This window comes from Leopardus geoffroyi, chromosome E1 (genome assembly GCF_018350155.1).
Source record: "Leopardus geoffroyi isolate Oge1 chromosome E1, O.geoffroyi_Oge1_pat1.0, whole genome shotgun sequence".
Taxonomy (NCBI): domain Eukaryota; kingdom Metazoa; phylum Chordata; class Mammalia; order Carnivora; family Felidae; genus Leopardus; species Leopardus geoffroyi.
Genome location: NC_059330.1, coordinates 28,957,148 through 28,977,413, shown reverse-complemented (window position 1 = coordinate 28,977,413; position 20,266 = coordinate 28,957,148). Strand labels below are relative to the sequence as shown.

The following is a 20,266-nucleotide window of genomic DNA, read 5'->3' as shown; positions in this document are numbered from 1 at the left end:
CCCAAGCCTGACCATGTCACTATCCCGTAGACCTCTATTGGCCCTCCAGACCCACAGAGAGGTTCTCAAGGTGGGCCCTTAGCAGACGGGGCCAGAGCTGTGGGTGCTGTGATGTGTGGGGCAATCTTGCACGAGGACGACTCATTCTGGGTCCCAAGAGGCCCGAGGCGTCCCACATGATGTTCACACAGATTATTATGAAACCAGCTTAGATTTATCTGGGCCTTTTGTCTCATTTAACAGTCAACTCAAAGTAGTTTTTGCACAATTTCAACACATAATAACTCATGTGGGGGTGTAACGACCATGTAAATGAAGAGAAGGACATGCTTTTGTTTCATTCAGAACATTACCCGGTTCTTCACTAATTCAGAGAATGAAGTCATCGATGGCAATGGCCCTCGGCCAGTCTGCATCCACAGTGTCACATTCACAGTGACTGAACAAGCAGGAGCATTTGACCCCTTCATTATGCCCTCGAAAACAGCCATTCCCAGATGTTTACAGACGCAGATACATAGTATTTTATTATAAATCACTTACATTATATTACTCCTTTATATTATAGACTGAGCATTCTACTGAAGTTTTTATGTACTGAAGTACGTTCTATTATTTGTAGATTTTCTTTGGGGCTAGTGAAGGGGGACATTGCAACATGGTTTTACAGAAAGGAGGGTTGGGTCTGATAGAGCTGAGAAACAGGCTACTACTCAAACCTCCCAGGAAGGCTTCTAGACTCTTCTGATGCAACCCATTTCTGCAGCTCCAGCCTCATCACCTACCATCCCTCCAGCCTGGGACCCTGGACTGCAGTTACCATAACATAAACAGTGCCATGGAAACAGCACGGGTCCCACTCGCTGTGCCTGCAATGGATTGGACACCCCACCCCACACTGCCCAAAGCCACTGTACCCACCTCTTCTTATGCCTCCCGTATAGCACCCACTACAGAAGGACAGATAGGCACCCACACACCTGACTCTCTCCTCCCTGGGAGCTGTAACTCCACCGCCGGTTCTCCCAGGAAAGCAGACGGGGGAACGAGTGAATGACAGTGCCGTCCAGCAAGGTCTTGAATGTGTGGGATGTCTAATGTACATGATACAGTTTGGTGCCTGAACCCTTCTCAATAACAAGTTGTCTTACAACCAGAGTGATACCAGAGTGACACCTTCAGGTTGAGTCCCGGTGGGGGGGGGGGGTGCGGTGCTCAGGATAGAGGAACCCCTCCTCCTTCGGCTCTGGGCTGCCTCCCCCACTTGCCCACATCCACTCCCTGTGTCCATCCAGGTTCATCAACTCGGTGTGCAAGCAGACCGCTATGCCGAAGGTCCAATCGCCCAAGGGTCCGGTCTGCCGAGTTTAACACATTTACTAAAAATGTGCTTTTCTTAACTACTTAGGGAGGGTTCAGAGATCTGGGTCAAATGAAGCCATTTCATTCGCTTTGAAGACCTCCGTGGGTGGTCACCCACCGTGCCGCAACAATTGATGGAGGGTTGCTGGGCAGGCAGCGAGGGCTGGACCGGGAAAGACAGCTCAGCTCAGCCTGGTGGTCCAGCGTGGCAAACCAGGGCAGACTGGGGTGGCTGGGGCCGGCGGGGAGGCTGTGGAAGGGAGCGGGGAGAAGATGGCAAGAGAAGAGTCTGAAGGACCCAGGACTCTGGAGCCCAGCTCCCCGCAGCCCTCCCGAACCTGCTAATCCACCCAGTCGGATGAGAAAGCAATTTCTTGAACCCGTGAGTTGGTCGAAACCACTTGTCAGAGTTTTATTTCAAAGTTGCGACGAAGGAGCTCCTTCCGTGAAATTCAGTTGGAGATTTCTTCCGCGGTGGGGACATCCGGTAACAGAAAGGTGTCTAAGCCACACTGTTAGAGCAGGTACGGGAAAGAATGGACTCGGGGAAAGCTGAGCAGATAAATCTAGCTTCTCCAAGGGGCTTTAGATCATGTCATGCAAAACTGTCCTCCGTCCGTCGGAGACTAGGTATGGAACAATTTCCTGTCACCAAGAATTACAGTAAAGACAGAAGCAAGGGGTGTGCGTGAATGGGAAACTTCAGGAAATTTGCCAAAGTTGGTCGTTTGATGAATTGGTTATGGGGGAGTTGGTATGAGCTCACGTCGGGCTTTCCTGAAGCGCCGGCAAGTGAGGGAGTCAGGATCTCTCTTGAGGAGTGAAACGAAACGGGCACAGAGACGCATGAAAGCATGGAACAAAGAGAGTCTCGGGGCCACAGTTCTGGTAGGAAGAGGAAGTCTTAAGCAATAAACTTCAAGTGTCGCAGCCACGGGCAGGACATCTGCAAGGTAGCAGCGGACGCTGGGCTCTGAGCCTACGGATTTCTAGTATTCTCGTCCCACGCCCACAGCTTCCTTACTGAGAGACAGGTGCATCAACCTTTCTCATTGATGCAGTTACACATTTGCTCCATCCAGCTCCCCTTGCTCTGATTGAAAACGTGCCGAGCAACCTTCTTGTTCTAATCTGGCCTCCGGGGTAGTCCTGGATGATGTCAACGAGCTGCCTCTCTGGAGGGGCCTGCCTGCCTCCCCCTGGGGAAGCCCCACGCTCACATACCCTTCACGGAGTGCAGTGCTCACCTCTACCCCTGCGTTTTGGGGCTTACACATCCTTTTCCCGCCCAGCCTCCAGGCAAGTGCCACAACTCCTTCGTGTTTGTGTCCCAGCACCTGGAACCCTGCAAGCCTGTGACTCAGCTGGGAATAGTGCCTGGCACATGACAGGCACTAAATCAAAAATGTATGAAGTGAATGGATAGATGGGCCATTTGGCTACTTTTAGAGATGGAGCTCGGGCCCAACCCCTCGGAAGCACCTTCTGAGGCCTTTGGGGTCTGCTGATGACTTTCAGAATCCCTGTGACACTCCTCTTGGTTCTGCAGAGTTGCTTGGGTCTTCCCGTCTGCCCTGTTCTATATCCTGCGCCAGGCGGGCTTCGGAACCAGCCGCTCCTGGATGGGGAGCCGGCTTTGCAACCTTGGGCAGGTTACTTAGCCCCGGTGTGCCACCTCAGCTGCTCCTTCTGTGAAATGGGAATCACGCCCCCAGCTCTGCTGGAGATGAGGTAGGTTTCCTGTAGCATCACAGGCTTCGGTGTGAGGAGGAAGGGGCAGGGGCAGGCAAACATTTTTCCCAATCTTCTCCTAAATGGTCCCGACATACAAATCCCTCCCGCCCCGCTGCACCTCACCTCCGTCCCCACTCCCGATGTAGGACGCTTTGAGCCGTGCTCTTGCAAAGAATCAAAGGGGCCCTTTATTTGCTTCCCTTCTCCCCCTCCTGCCTCCCGGGAGTCTCCAAGGTGAGCCAACTTGGCCCGACAGCTTTGGAGTTTGTCTTCCGTTCGGGGAGGGGCTGGCACCTCCATCTGGAGCCGGGAGCAGACGTGAGCTCTGCACAAAGGAGATCTGTCCCTGCAACCCTGCTCTCCTTCTCCCTCCCACCCGCGCAGCAGCTGGCTTCCAGGGGAATCCAATGACAGCCAGACTCCAGGGAACCGAGCTGGCGAGACCAATTCTGTGGAGTGATCCATAGTGACAGAGAAGCCTCGGGGCCTGGGAGACCAGCAGGGGACCAGTTAACCCATAAAGGGACAGACAGTCTAGGGGACAGTGTTCTGCTCCTCTGCTCCAATGGACACCGTCAATTGCCTGATTCCCTGCTCCTTCTGGAAGCCGCAAATGGCCTTCTGTTGTTGTCTTTCTGCACACAAGGTGGCTTCTGCCCTCTCTGTCCTGCGGCTCGAGTCGCTTCCTCTGCCTGCAGTATCCTTCCCTGCACTATGCTCTTCTACCTGACTTACCCCTCCGCAGCTGGCCCCACTCAGCTCTAGGTCACGGCCTCCAGGGAAGCCTTCCAGGAGGAATGGATGGAGTGCCCCTCTCTTGGGCTCCCACAGGCCCTGGGCCCTCTTCTGCGACAGCAGTGACCCAACAGTTGTGGAACTGCTTACTGTCTGAGCGTCGGGGGGGTATGGACGCTCTCGTGTCCTATTCCTGAGTCTCTGGCTCCTCGCACAGAGCCTGGGCCCTCTTTGCTTCCTTTCAAACTTAAAGTTTTTAGTCGGTGCTCACCAAATCCATGTTGAATTTAACCGAATTTGGTAAAAGGTTCATTTCTTTCCCCCAAGCAAGTTTTTACCAGATTCAGATTACACTGGGATTTGTACATTGGTTAATCATGCGTGTGCAGTTTGCTTTTTTTTTTTTTTTTTTTTTTTGGTAACAGCTTTATTGAGATCGAATTTATATGCCAGGCAATTCGCTCACTTCAAGCGTTGTTTTTAGTAGCTTCACAGAGTTGTGCCGTTATCACCAGGACCAACTTTAGAACAATCGTGTCTCAGTGGATCTGTCTATTCCGGGCATTTCATGTAAATAGACTCATACAATACATGATCTTTGGTGACTGGCTTCATTCACTTAGCATAACGTTTTCCAGGTACATTCATGTTGTAGCGCGTATCCGTACTTTGTTCCTGTTACCAAATGATATTCTGCTGTATGTATACACCACATTGGATTTATCCGTTCATCTGTTGATAGGCATCTGGGTTATTTCCACTTATGGGCTATTATGAACAGCTTGCTTTTTTTTTTTTTTTTTTGGAATGCTAAAGATACTTTGATTTTAAAATAATTTCAAACTCGCGAAAACATTTTGCAAGAGCAGTACGAAGAACTTCTTTTATTCAGCCATCTGAGGATGACCGGCTGACTGACGCCCCAGCACCCCCACCAGCCCCGCTGTATACACACACATACAGGCAATACTTCAGCGTGTATTGCCTACAACAGTGACACTCTCCTACACAATCACAATACAACCATCACAGTTGGGAAATTAACATCGATTCATTCCTACCGGACATCTAGGTTGTCCCAATAACGTCCTTCATTGCAAAAGCTGCGATCTAGGATCATGCGTTACATTTAATTGTCACGTCTCATTAGTCCCCCTCAAACTGGAACAGTTCCTCAGTCCTTCACGCCGACTTTCATGACCCTGACACTTAGGAAGATTATGGGCAAGTTGTTTTGCAGAGTCCTTCCATTTGAGTTTTCCGACGTTTCTTCACGATTAGTTTCAGGCGATGCCTTTTAACGAGAGTGTCACACTAAGCGGCTCTGTGTCCTTCTGTATCCTATCAGGTGGTACACAATTTCTGTTGGTCCTATTACCAGTGATATTAGCTTTAATCACTTGATTAAGTTGGGTCTGCCAGGATATTCCACAGTAAATTTACTCATTTTTCTTTGTAATTACTCAGTATTTTTTTTTTTTTTATCAACGTTTATTTATTTTTGGGACAGAGAGAAACAGAGCATGAACGGGGGAGGGGCAGAGAGAGAGGGAGACACAGAATCGGAAACAGGCTCCAGGCTCTGAGCCATCAGCCCAGAGCCTGACGCGGGGCTCGAACTCACGGACCGCGAGATCGTGACCTGGCTGAAGTCGGACGCTTAACCGACTGCGCCACCCAGGCGCCCCTGTAATTACTCAGTATTTTGGATGGAAGCTGGTTTGAGACTATGGACGTACCCATTCCTCATCAAACTTTCCACTCCATAACTTGACATCAACTAACGCTTCCTGGTTGAAGTGATTATTACTGCGAAGGTAGCCAAATAGTGATTTTCTAATCTCACCTTTTCTTCCGTATTTATTAGTTGGTATTTTACTCTAAAGGAAACTTATTTATTTATATCAGTACCAATTCACAGAGTCTTATTTAAAGGGTTGTAATGCATCATTATCATGACTTATTTTTATACTCAAAATTTTGAACATAAGATTTGAGTATTAATTTCCCTGATTTGAGCTCCAGGGGTAGGTAGCCCCTCGTGTTGGCTTCTGTGTCTCTTTGACACGTCCTCATCAGTTTTTGAGCACTTTCTCATTCTCTGGCACAAGATATTCTCAGCTCATATTGTAGTGTCTCTGCCCCAGCCCAAGAATCGCCCATTTCTCCAAGGAGTTCTGGCTCCTGTGCCATGGACAAGGGTCTGCTCACTGGTATCATGATATCACTTCTCTTAGGCCCTCTCAGTGGACAGAGCTAAAGAATACACACACACACACACACACACACACACACACACACACACACCCGTACATGTATTTATATACATTCATACCCACATTTACATCTATATTTATATCCATCTCTGTCTAGATACACATTGAAAAGCATGAATTCACACTAACATCTCTAATTCCAATCCAATACCACAGAGGTGATTCTCATTTTCTCCTTTTCCATATTTGTAACTCCCTCCTGACAGTGAGACACCTGGCTCCCATTATTACCCTCAACATATTTTCTTACTGAATGAAACCAATCTCCCGTCACCTTTGTGGACACCCACACAGGCACCCTCCTTACCCTGCTTTGGCTTTAAAAGCCCACATGAGGCCACTGTCGTCCTCTGCCCACACTATGTAGATGCCCTCTTCAGGGCCTTCAGGCTCCAATACATCATACCTACCTCTCCCACCAGGATGCCCCTTCTACATGGACACTTTCTCTCACCCTGATTAGGCTCTGACACCCCACACTGGGCTGCTGGCCCCTGCCCTGCCTGCCCCAGGGACACCTTACCCACCCTGCCTCTGACATCCTGTGCTGGACTGATGCCACCAACGCATTGACCCCAACTCCACCCAGACACCTACATTGCTTATTGACAAGACTGGAATCGTGGTTCTATAGGCTTTTCACAACTGGGAATTCGCTGATGGCATCCCCAGTGCCTTTCAATATGTTTTTCCTTCTCTTTCATAAGACATGGATAGAGGTTTGATAAAATTCAGGTCCAGTTTTTTTGACAATAACACTTCACAGATAGTACTGTGTTCTTCCGCCGCATAGCACGTGATATCGAGTTGTCCGCAATTTTATTAAGGATTGCAAAATGATGTTATTCTCATTCTGTTTCTCACTCATCATATGAAGAGCTACTTATCAACCATTTCTTTACTCTATGGGGTTTACATAGGAAAAGCCAGTAAATGCTTGACTCCTTCTCTTCACTTGTCAGTTTTCAAAATAGTAGGTTCTGGGGTGTCTGGGTGGCTCAGTCGGTTAAGCATCTGACTTCAGCTCAGGTCATGTTCTCACAGTTTGTGGGTTCGAGCCCCATATCGGGCTCTGTGCTGACAGCTAAGAGCCTGGAGCCCGCTTCGGATTCTGTGTGTGTGTGTCTCTCTCTCTGCCCCTCCCCTGCTCATGCTCTGTCTCTGTCTCTCAAAAATAACAAACGTTAAAAAAAAATTTTTTTTTAAATGGTTCTATGACATCCTCCAAAAGTGATCACTGAGTGGGCTTTGTCTTTTTCTTTTAAAAATTTATTATGAACTCATGGATTGAAAAATATCTTAAATTGTTTCCAAATTGCCAGTAAGTAAGGTCAGATGTGGGACAGATGGCATTGCATAGAGTGTCCATGTGACCAAATATGATATTTTCAATGTATTGCAGTTATTATTTTTTTGATGACCAAACTGTCCCATCGTTGGCCAGTAGGAGACTTCTCAATTTGCCATCTTTGACATAAGATGTCCCAAGGTCATCATATACATTTTGTGGCCCAGAACTGGAATCCATCATTTCTTTAAAAAACTTCAATCCCCATTTTTTGAGTAATAGTATTTAGAGACCATAATCTGGTTTGTAGGGGTGTTCACACTTACTGGGTTGGCCATTGTTCCCAGGTTTTTTGCAATGGATGGAAAATGGACAGAGCTTTAAAAATAACAACGTACTTCCTAAATTCATATTGACCCTTCTGATTCAGATTCAGGATTCTGGGGCTTTCACTTAGCCTCATCAGTCTTATATCCATACCATCCTTTCTTTCACATTGAACATCCCAATTCCCAATCAAACCAACATAATTACTCACTTCCTTATCCCACGACATACACCCAACAGTCTCAGATAAACAATACCAGCATTATCATTAATAATATGCATATGAATAAACAGTTAAAAATTTTTGCAGCCTGTTTTTAATGTTTTTATTATTTTTTTGAAAGACAGAGTGTGAGTGGGGGAGGGGCAGAGAGAGAGGAAGACACAGAATCCAAAGGAGACTCCAGGCTCCGAGCCGTTGGCATAGAGCCCAACGCGGAGCTCGAACTCACAGACCTCGAGATCATGACCTGAGCCAAAGCCAGACGCCTAACCAACTGAACCACCCAGGCACCCCTGCAGCCATTTTATTTAGGGTATATCCCACTTGGGATGATAATCAAATTGATTTAATTAATTAAGTCACTTGAAATAGTTCCTTTCTGTATAATTATGCTACCATACCACTCAATACACGGGTTTCTTTCCTTCATTTGGCGTTCACAATTTAGATCATTTTTTCAATTTTTATGGATTCATTTTTTTGTGGGTTTGTTTTCTGTTGTTGTTGCTGTTGTTGTGGGGTTTTGTTTGTTTGTTTGTTTTTGAGAGAGAGAGAGTGCACACATGAGTGAGGAAGAGGCAGAAGGAAAGGGAGAGAGAAAATCTTAAGCAGGCTCTATGCCCAGCACAGAGCCTGATGTGGGGCTTGATCTCACAACCCTGAGAGACCGAGCCGATATCATGACCTGAGCCGAAGTCAAGAGTCAGACACTTAACTGATTGAGCCACCCAGGCACCCCTATGGATTTGTGGGGTTTTTCTTAATTTTTTAGAGTTGTAAAAAATTTTACAAGTTTCTCAAGTCATGTCTTCAAAACAAAGTATTTTAAAAGAAGTCTTCAAATTCCAAGCTAGTAAAATTTGAGCAGCTCCTAAACATGCTCAGAGCAGTGTAGACGCCTCAGCCTTGAGACTTTTCGGTACCAACATGCTGGCCGGTCCTCAGTTGTTCGTATCAGAATGTCCTATAATTAGAATATAAATTTGATGCTGGAAACAAAGACCTAAAATAATAATAATACACAATTTTCACCTAACATTTCTAGTGTAAGCTCTCTAGGACTGATGTGATGGCATCATGGTGCAGGGGACCTAACCCTCTTTCACCTCGTCTGTCACTCCACTACCCTCCGCACACAGCTTCCGTCTTGTTGTGTGGCTGCCCCAGATCCTATCTTGCACGACTCAGCAAGAAGAGCAGAGGGAAAAAGGAGGCCTATCCTCTTTAAGGGCAGAACCCAGAAAGTTGCACACACAATTTCCATTTATATCTCATTGGCAAGCTAGCTGCAAGGAAAACTAGGGAATGTAACATTTTGCTGGAATGCAGCTGCTCCACTAAAATCTTGGGGTTCCCTTACAAAAGGAAGGAGGGAGTAAAGTCTTGGGGGAACTGTCTCAGTTACATTCTCCAGGTAATAAGCCAAAGCATCATTTGGTCCAAGCATTTCTACCAGCAAATTTTTCATCCTGATGATACTTTTTAAAATTTGGGATAGAATCAAGTGGCTGACCAGGAATACATGTAGACAATATGGGAAAGGAATCTACATTTAACCTATGGGGGAAAAAAATCTGACTTTTTAAATGGTCCAATCTATCTTTTATGAATTCTGCCTTTGTTTCTACATCGAGAAAGACACTCTCCACTTGAGTTGAGATACATGTTTGCCTTTTTTCTATAATTCTTTTTTTTTTTCAACGTTTATTTATTTTTGGGACAGAGAGAGACAGAGCATGAACGGGGGAGGGGCAGAGAGAGAGGGAGACACAGAATCGGAAACAGGCTCCAGGCTCTGAGCCATCAGGCCAGAGCCTGACGCGGGGCTCGAACTCCCGAACCGGGAGATCGTGACCTAGCTGAAGTCGGATGCTTAACCGACTGCGCCACCCAGGCGCCCCTATAATTCTTTTTTATATATATATATTTTTTCTTTTATACCTGCAATTTTTTGTTGAATGGTATCTGGGAACTACAGCAATTTTTTTCCAAGTTGCCAATCAGTAGGGTGACACATTGCCTCTGTGACCAAGGTTGTCATCCAGAACAATTCCAAGTCTTTGTCAAAGTTGGTTGAGCACTTAGTACAGACCAGGCTCTCTGCCAGGATCACAGGACATGAAGATAAAGAGACCCAGTTCTTGCTCTTAAAGCTCAATCAAATAAGGCAGACAAATCACGAACAAATCAGCACCATCAAGTGTGATCAGTGCTGGGAACAGTGTGGAAGGAAAAGCGTGCAGAGAAGCTTCACGATGGAGGTAACACTCACGTTGAGGCAGAAAAGACCAGGGGGTATTTTCCAGGTTGGCAAGTGGAGGGAGGGCATTTCGGGGCAAGTTGCTTAAATGCTCTGAGACTTGGTTTCTTCATCTAGAAAACAAATGGGTGGAGCCTCCTTCATGGGCTCCTTACTGGACTTCGGGGATGGGCCCTCAAGCTTGGTTTGTGGTGCAGCAGAGGAGGCAGTAAGGGGCACTCTCTCCCTTCCCTGGCAGGAGATGCCACCTTCCTGCTCGAGTGACTCCTCTACCTTTCATTCTCTGAACACGGGGAGGTGACCTTTCCAAGCGGCCTAAGTCTTCACGGAAGAAGAGCTCTGAGACGGACGGAAGCAAAGGCCCCATAGCCCTGCTTGGGAGTGAGGAGTAAGAGTGGTTCTGGAATTGGATTTGGTCACCTTCACAGTTTCCACTGGGGACAGCCCCAGTCTCTTGCTGCAAAACTGATTTTGGAGTGGAAGATTTAGGTGGCAGGGCTACAGACACCATATGGCTAATTCACTGCATGACTTTGGGCAAGTCGTTTCCCTCATTTGAGAACGGTTTCTTCTAACTCTAGGACATCCAGAGCCCTCCCTGGGGCCCTGATCCAACCCAAGGGTGAAGACAGGGAAAGGGGGACGTACGCCTTTAAGGCTGTCGTCCCACCCTTCACGGAGTTCACGTGCCAGCTGTCCCATTACCAGGTCCTAGGCCAGCAGTTGCCACGGTGTGTGGACCAGAAAGGCACGTTGCCATAATGAGATGTGTTTATTTGAATAAGAAGGTCAGGGAGTTAAGTAGTTGGTATTCCAGTCGTATAGAGTCGTTTGCACAGTGTCACTAATAATTAAAGGGGGTTTTGACTAATCTAGTTGCTCTTCCTAAATATACTCTGCTCAAGAAACTCATCAAAGCAGCAAAGTAATCTTTGAGGTTATTAATCTCCTCTGCTTCACAGCTGGGGCAAATTTATTTGCTTGAATTAGCATGTAATAAACTTATAATAAAGCTGCCAGAGGCCCAGCTTGGTAGAGAGTGGCTCCGTGTAATGGGTAGTTACCTCTAGGGAAGGAGGCGCTTGTCCCAACCTTACCACCGCAGGCCTGGCGAGGCTGGAGGCCGTCCCCAGGGACCAGGCTGAGAGGGGGTTGCCAGGCGTAGGGACCCCAAAAGGGAGCCGAAGGAAGCTTTGCAGACGTCACTCTCATCGTTGCCCCACCCCATTGCCCAGGTGAGGAAACTGAGGCTCGGGAAAAGGAAGGGTGTACCTGAAGCCACGCAGAGGGCGATTGGAAGAACCAGGTGAGAATTCAGATGGGAGCCGTGGCTCCCCGACCACCACCGTCTCATTGCTGGCGGTCCTCACGGGCAGGGGCCTTCCACTCCCTTCTACCACAGACCTTTGCTGTATCCCCCACTTCCCTGTAATCTGCCCCTCCTTCCTGCCTCTTCCCTACACCGCAGCCCCGCCGAGACCTGTCTGCCTTCCTCACTTCTCCATTTTTCAAGGCAATGCCGCCCTTCTGTCGCACCCAGGAGCCCATCTGGATGGGCAGTCTCACTGGTAACAGCTCTATGCACACACTGAGGGTCAACAGGAGGGTGCAGAGGATATGCTTCCTGAGCCCTGGGGCCCGGGGGGAGCCTGAGAGCCTTTTCCACTTCCCCCTTCCCTCTTTCCTCTCTTTCTTCTGCCTTTTCCAGGGGAAATAGTCCCACTGGTCTTTGCTCCTTGAGGTCGAAGCTGGGGAGATATTCTCCTGGCTTCCAGGGACCCTCACATCCTCAGAGAAGAGCAACCACAAGACAGCCACCTTTCTGGTGCTAACGCCGACCGCTCACGTGGCATTCCTTTGATGGATTGGACCAAAACTAACCCAGCCCAGGCATGAGGTTAACGAGGGTAATGAGGACAGACAACACCGTTCTACCACATACAGAGCTGAGGTCCTCATCCCCCATTCTCCATCCCCTCTCCCTCATCCCCACTCCATCCCTCATCCCCATCCCCTCCCCCTCATCACCATCCCCTCCCCTCATGCACATCCCTTCCCCTCATCCCCCTTCCCTCCCCCATCCCCACCCCATCCCCCACCCCTCCCCCTCATCTCTCATCTTCATCCCTTCCCCTTCATCCCATTCCCTCCCCCTCATCCCTACTCCAACCCTCATCCCCTCCCCTCCCCCTCACCCCCATCCCCTCCCCCTCATCCCCATCCCCTCCCCCTCATCCCTACCCCATCCCTCATCCCCTCCCCCATCCCTTCCCCCATCCCCATCCCCATCCCCTCACCCTTCTAACCCTATCTTCACCTATTCTTTCAGCCCCCAATTCTTTTTTCTTGGCCTTTGGGAGAGAATGGAAAAGGAAGCAGGAGAGGAGAGGCTTTTTGGAGTTCCCTCAGACCTAGGACGCTGACTCTTTCCTTCAGATACTTCTAGGGCATTGACAGGAATGACACCCTCCAGCAAAGCTCACAGCATAACCTTCCCAAAGTCACAGTCATTTCTTCTCAAGCAATAGATCATAAAAATACAATGAGTAATCACTAGGAGTCTTGAAACCCTGCAAGACTGAGAGCCGCATATCTAGGCCAAGTCCATTTTTTGAAGGCCAGGGAGAATAAGTGATTTGCCTCACGTCACCATAGCTGCTGGTGTTTGAGTTCAGGGCAAACATCTAGATGTTTGGGCCTGCTTCCGGGGGCTCCTTTCACCATGCCAAACTGCCTTAGACAGGGGTACGTGGTAAGAGTCCCCTCTTTGCCAACCAACATGTTGACCTAAATCCAGGAACTTGGACGACTCCCTAGTTCTCCAAATAATTAACTCGAGACCCCCCAACACCCTTCTTCCCATCCAATCCCCCAACCACTCCTCACAAGGGACAGTCTAGGAGGTGCCTTTCCTTAGAACCTGTGAGCTTGGCACAACTAACAGAAGCAGAGCTTGGACCCTTCGGAGAATAGACGGGACCTGACCCGTGGAGGCAGCCAGTGCTGGAAGGACAAAGCCCACCGTAGGTGCTATTAGAGGAAGAACAGCCTGGCAGGCAGAACCCGACATGTGGCAGAGGACAGCACAAACTTAACCCCGATGGAGGTCAGCACTGGGAGAGCCCAGTGCATTTGAGACAGGTTGCCCTGGCTTACGGTCAGAACTCGTTCCATCCCCACCTGCACATGCCCCAGCTGAGCCACCCAACTGTCAAGGTGGTTCTGGGTCGGCTTAGAAGGCTTCTCCCCACCACTCTTCACCATCCCAAAATTCTACCCTGAGTCTAAAAAGCAAATAATTTCAGCCCCCTTTCCACCCCACCCCCATCACCTCATGGAGATATAATTAACATATCATATAATGTTTAAGGTACATCGTCTATTGATTTGAGATACTTATATGTTGCAATATGATTCCCACATAGTGTTAGCCAACGTCACATAATTATCATTTCTTTTTTGCAGTGAGATTTAAGACCTACTCCCTCAGCAACTTTCAAGCATACAGCACAGTATTGTTAACTATAATCACCACCCTATGCTTAGATCCCCAAAATGTGTTCAACTTTCAACTGAAGTTTGTATTTTTTGACCAACATCTCCCTCTGTTTCCCACCCCCCCATAAAGAAAATGTGTCATATGCTATATACACAGTGGAATATTATTCAGCCATGAGAAAGCAGGAAATCTTGCCATTTGTGACAACATAGATGAACCTTGAGGCCATTATGCTAAGTGAGCTAAGCCAGACAAAGGAAGACAAATACCGTATGCTCTCACTCATATGTAGAATCTAAAAAAGCCAAAGTCATAGAAACAGCAGAATTTCACTCCTTTCTTGGTGAAGCTGTCCACGGCAGGGCCTAGCTGAGGAGGGAGTTGGAGTCACAGACAGGCATACAGTTACCTTAAGGTGGCAACGTCGCTGTGAGTGAAGAGAGGAGCGGGAGAGGCCTCCAATTTTTTTTTCATCTCCTTCGTTTCCTTCCACAAGATTTTTGTTTTCCCTTGAAAATTTCCTTTGACATTCCTTTGGCAAAGGGATTCTGAGAACGAGCAGGGAAAGAACGGAGTCTGCCCTCACAAGACAGCTCTCGGATAAAACCAGCAGGGCAAAGGTGGACCCACACTCAAGGTGGGAATGCTTGACCACGTGTCCCCAGCTCAACAGGCTCTGAGCTGCGTGGGGAGCAAGAACGCACGGCTTGGAGCAGATGGTGTCGTGGGTCTGGCTGGTAGGGACGAAGCAGAACACCTCAACCCTTTCTTTTGCGCCGTGTGTCTCCATCAAAGAGGAGCGTATGCAAACCCAAAGGACTAAAACAAACACATTAAAGAGAGAATTGGGGCGCCTGGGTGGCTCAGTCGGTTAAGCAGCCGACTTCGGCTCCGGTCGTGATCTCGCGGTCCGTGAGTTCGAGCCCCGCGCCGGGCTCTGTGCTGACGGCTCGGAGCTTGGAGCCTGCTTCAGATTCTGTGTCTCCCTCTCTCTCTGCCCCTCCCCTGCTCACCACTCTGTCTCTGTCTCTGTCTCAAAAATAAGTAAACATTAAAAAGTTTTAAAACAAACACGGGGGGCACCTGGGTGGCGCAGTCGGTTAAGCGTCCGACTTCAGCCAGGTCACGATCTCGCGGTCCGTGAGTTCGAGCCCCGCGTCAGGCTCTGGGCTGGTGGCTCAGAGCCTGGAGCCTGTTTCCGATTTTGTGTCTCCCTCTGTCTCTGCCCCTCCCCTGTTCATGCTCTGTCTCTCTCTCGCTCCCAAAAATAAATAAACGTTGAAAAAAAAAATTAAAAAACAAACAAACAAACACGGGAACCGTTTGTTGCCTGTGGGAGAGCGATGCCTATGGGAAGACATCACGCTGAATGGTTGTTGGGTAATGTCTCAAGGTGGGTATTCTCCAAACTTTCTACAAAGAATATGTATTTATTATATTGGAAAATATCTGAACATTTTTATTTTGAGAAATAAAGAGAGAGGGAGGGAGAGGGGAAAGGAAACGAAGAGAAGAAAAAGAAAGAGAGAAAATCGGACTCAACATACATAGAGTGACTCTGGTCTCTTGAGGAGCTCATGGCAAGACCTCAGGGGCTGGGACAGAAGCGCCGGCAGGCATCTTGGAGGGATTACAGAGAATGCAGAAATGGTGAACTATTAACAGCCTATGTCCTGAGTTTTAGAACAAAACATTAAATCCCAGTAAGGGCAGCCTGGCAATTTTGATAAAAATCCTTGGCAAATTCCTGAGTCTAAGGACTTACAGAACAGGAAACAACAATCCCTGGGAGCAGCGTGAGTCCACCAAGATGAGCCGTGCCAGACTGAATTCCTATCCTGAAGGACACCCAGAACGGGAGGGACAAGGGAGTGCCTGTGACAAAGGGCGGTGATGTGACGATTCAAGGAACACATTCCCCAAAGCCTCTGAGGCCTAAATAAGAAGGCAAAGTGTTGCCTGACTAATGGCACGGGCACGGGGTGGGGGTTGGGGGGGGGGGCAGGGGAGCAGCGATGGGGCCCAAATGCAGGCAGCTCCAACACCACCAGAGGCTCAGCCCTTGACCTTGTCTGCTCCACCCTTTCCTCAACGACTTGGATGAGGCAGAACAGAAGACATGCTTATCAAATTTGCAGTTGACGCAAAGCCAGAGGGATTGTTCATAGAAAGGATGGCAGGATCGAGACTCAAAAATATCTTGACAGGTTGAAATAATGGGCCAAAACCATGTAAAAGGGATAAATGTAAATTCCTGCGTTTAGGTTTTATAAAAAAAAAAAAAAAAAGAAAAGGTTTCATAAACATCAGATGCGAGAAACGGGGTTTAAAGCAGAAAAGAAAGCAGGCAGGGGCCAGCATGGCAAGCTCAGCATCTCAGATCAGCGGAAGGAAGAAAGAAGAGACGGCATTCAGTAGGTTTATCAGGAACTGTACCGGATGCTTGAAGTGATTGCAACCCGTTTCCATGGGCAGGCACTATTGCTGAGCCCATTTCACAGATGAGAAAACAGGGTCGGTGGCTGTCATTAAGTGATTAAATGATTCCTAGCGAACCATTAGTGATTCACATCAAGCTATTGGAGTTAAGCTACAAAGTGATGAAGACAGTATTTGAATTCAGGTCGTCTTGTCTCCAGGGCTCATCGTGCCCCTCCTTCAGCGGGTAAATCTTGATTAATCGAAGCTAATCACAATGATTTCCTTTCTCCTCGCCACTTACAGTTTCGCACACCATCCAACTCTGGCCAAAGGGACATGGGGCAGGGACTCTTGGGGGGCTTTTGGTAAAGTTTTCTTCTTTCTTAAAAAGAACGGCTAGAAACATCTGCCCCTGCCCCTCTTCGGCCTCTACACCTGGTTAGCATGTGAGGTCTGGAACTGCAGCAGCCAACTGGGCACCTTGAGGAATCTGGAAGGATCAGACCAGCCAAGTGAGGGGTGTATGGGGTGGACAAATGAAAATGCCCCAGGTCATTGACGGCTGTATTGGGGCCCTGAACTAACCCCACACACTCCACTTCTCCTTGAGAGGTAAGCCATTTTTCTAATTGAGCCCCTTTTGCTTGGGTTTTCTGTTGTATTCTACCTGTAAGCATCCTAACACACAAGGCCAGGGGAGTCCCCTTTAATGGCCTTGGCAAGATTACATTTGGAGGCTATGCTTACAAACTAAGTCAGACCTGACCGAGATGATGAGGAGCCCGGCACCCATTCCCCACTCCATCTCTCCCCCACTGGCCACCCGCCACTCACTTACCGTGACTTGGGGAGTTTGCCTGGAGAGAAGATACAGAAGGGAAATACCATGCCGGTATTCTTCAAATACTTAAAAGCCTGCGATTTAGAAGAGCGACCCGACTGTTTCTGAGCTCCTCCAGATGCAGAGCTGGAACTACTGAGAAGAGGTTACCAGGAAGCAGATAGTGGTTTGGCGGGATCGGGCTGTCCTCCACGGGATACACGTCTGGTAAAGAAGAGAGAGTCTGGCATCGCTGGAGGTGCCCCAATAGCAGTAAAGTGGACACCAGAAAGTGGTTTTCAAATCCAGGTTTCTGGGATTCTGTGTTAGGCTTATGGGATGCTACTAGAGCCTTCCTGGTAAAGAATCAAGTAGAAGACCAAGTGTCTGCCACCTTCCCTCTCTCCAGCTAGAGTGAGACCCTGCCACCGAGAGTCAGTTCTGGGAAGAATTGTGGGCAGGGGATGTGGTAAGTGCCCAGTAGGGAAAAAGAGCCAGTGTCCGGTGAGAAGTCAGAGGTGGAGAGAGCCCTTCCAGGAGGAAAGTTCAGAGAGGGAGGCCTGGAGCAAGAACACGTGAGCTTGGGTACTCTGGCCAGGCTTGGGTCACATGGTCACCGTTGACCTGTAGGTGGGGTCTATTACCCGAACACCGTGGCTGGGTCGGTGCCAGCAAGCTGGGGAGCGGAACAAACGTCCGTCAGCAGGCAGCGCTGTCCCAGCTAAATGACGCTGAGACCCGCCTGCAGAGCTGAGGCCCCAAGGGAGCAAGGAAGTGTCTTCGGAACAATGTGAGCAGGGCTTAGTGACTGGGCAGGATGCGGCTGTTCCCAGCGCCTGCAACATCCCCATACACGCGCATTCAGGTGGGCTCGCTGATTCCTCCAGCCCTGCAGGGTCAGACCTACCTCTATTCCCAGGACCAGTCTTCACCGGAGGCAGGAGGAATTTGAGTAGCCCTAACTCTGGATTCTAGGACTCAGCAATGTCATCTGTGCTGCTGCTATGATGCTGACTCTGTGCCCCAGTTTGCTGGCAGGGCTTCCTGTTGTTCCGAAGACACTTCCTTGCTCCCTTGGGGCCTCAGCTCTGCAGGCGGGCCTCAGCGTCATTTAGCTGGGACAGCGCTGCCTGCTGACGGACGTTTGTTCCCATCCCCAGCTTGCTTGCACCGACCCACCCACGGTGTTCGGGTAATAGACCCCACCTACAGGTCAACGGTGACCATGTGACCCAAGCCTGGTCAGAGTACTCAAGGCCCTTACTCCAGGGATCGGCTCAGAGACCGGATATACCGATCAGAGCCCTTCCCCAAGTCTGTTCTAGCTGGTGAGCCCTGGCTCCTTTGATCACAAGACAGGAGAGCCGGCATTAGGCCTCGTGGCCAGAGGGGGACCTGGCCTCCTCTACTCTGGTCCCTGCATTTGCCTGGTTTCCTGCACTTTCTCAGAAGTGGAAACTGGCCTCTGCTTCCCACCCAGTGAGACCCCATATTTTCCTCTGCAGTTTGTTAGGGTTTCTGTAACCCCAAAGAGCTCTGACTCATACCCTCGCCTTTTCCATCGCTTGACAGCTGCCCCGGTGCCAGAACCTTCCATCAGCAGCCACATCCAAAGGAAGTCTCCAGGATCTGTCTTTCCTGGCCCTGTGTCTAAGGGTGTTTAGCCCTGCTCTTCTGCTCTTACTGACAGGTCACCAGGCGGTGCTGTGCCCTGGCCTGACTGGAGACGAGAGCATGCAAGGCAGGGTGTGAGCCAAAGACAGGAGCACCGTGCGGGGTAAGTGCACTCATGAAGTTCACTGACTTATTCATTCAGCAGCTACGCGTTGAGCGTCTGCTATGTTCAAGGTGCTGCGTCCAAAGACTTAGCACAGGAGCTGCAAACCTTTTCCGTAGCTGGGCCAAATAGTAATTATTTTCAGCTTTGCAAGCCCTAAGGTCTCTGTTGCAACGCCTCAGCTCTGCCCTATAGAAAAGCAACCCCAGACAACATCTAGACCAAGGGGCATGACAGGGGTCCCATAAAAATGATCTACGAAAGCAGGTGGTGGGCCAGATTTGGCCGGCTGTCCGTGGTCTGCCAACTTCTGACTTAGGACATACAGTTGGAGAAGGTGATGGGAGATAGATCCGTAAAGCCTTGAATACCAGCCAGAGAAAAATAGATGTTACCGAGTGGCTGATGGGAATCTTGGAAGACGTTTACACTGGAGAATGGCGAGTGCCAGAGGGATGGGTTGGGCATCGGCCTCCTTGCCAGGCAAGCACATGCATTCAATGAATATTCATTGAATGTCTTCCCTCGTCCAGGCACCATTCCGGGAGCAGGGAGACGGCGGTGAGCCAGGCAGGCAAGGTGCTCGCCCTTCATGGAGCTTCTGTTCTACTGAGTGTACAAGGTTCTTTATCATCGAGCCCCAGCCTCCCTCCCCAGCCTCATTTCCTTCTACTCCCCACCTATGAAACCACTCAAAATCCCAAGCGTTCCTCCGGACTTCTATGACTTTGCTGCTACCTCTTCCTGGAATGTCCTTACTGTCCCTCATCCACCTGCAGAAGTCCTTGGAGCCCCGCTGGGCTGCTTCTCCTGTGAAACCTTGCCCCTCCCCGCCCCCCACCTACCCCTGGGAGAGTTGGTCACTCCTCCTTCTGGGTCTCCCCGGCCCTTTGTACCTACCTCCGCTCTCAAGTGCTTCTCACGTGCCGCCGGCGTTCTTCGCATATAAGCCACTCCGCTCTATAGGACTCTCTCGAGCGCCTGGCAGAGGGCCTGACATACACAGGGGCTCAGCGGATGTTTGCTGAATGACTGAATGAAAATAGCTTTGGGAAAGAGAGTTGTACCGGAAGAGCGATGGAGGACACTCAAACCTGAGGGGAAGGCCGTCCGCTACCTTAGGGATCTAAACACTTGAAAGATACAAGGGATCTTATTTGTGGGCTTAAAACTCCTGTCCAAAATTATTTGTCGAGTGTGAACAATAATACAGTCTCCCTCTCTGAAGCACCGTGGCGAGGGCCCCTTTGTCTGATTAAGGGATGCCGGGAGTGATTGATGGGCTCCCGCCGGACAGCTGAAACCTCTCTCCTCCTGACAGTGCGAGTGATAGCTGAGCGGAAACTGACCCCAGCTGACACACTCATCTTAAAATATCTCTGTCTCCCTGCGGCCCAGATAAAATAGCTGTCGCACTAAAAGTAAGGGCTCCACTCGGGGGGACGCTGGCTTCTCCCAGGACTGGTGATGGACTGGCCTGTGATGTCAGGGTTCAGCCGAAGTCCAAATCAAAAGGACCCTAAGAAACCGGCCCTAGATGAATT

The 20,266-nt window shown here is 49.3% G+C and overlaps 1 long non-coding RNA gene across 1 annotated transcript; it reads left to right on the top strand.

Annotated features, from left to right (window-relative positions):
- Positions 1-2,964: 2,964 nt before the first annotated feature.
- Positions 2,965-19,943, top strand: LOC123604673. The gene is made up of 3 exons (XR_006715421.1): positions 2,965-3,093; positions 18,636-18,722; positions 19,256-19,943. It is a non-coding gene; the product is annotated as an uncharacterized LOC123604673 (long non-coding RNA).
- Positions 19,944-20,266: the final 323 nt, after the last annotated feature.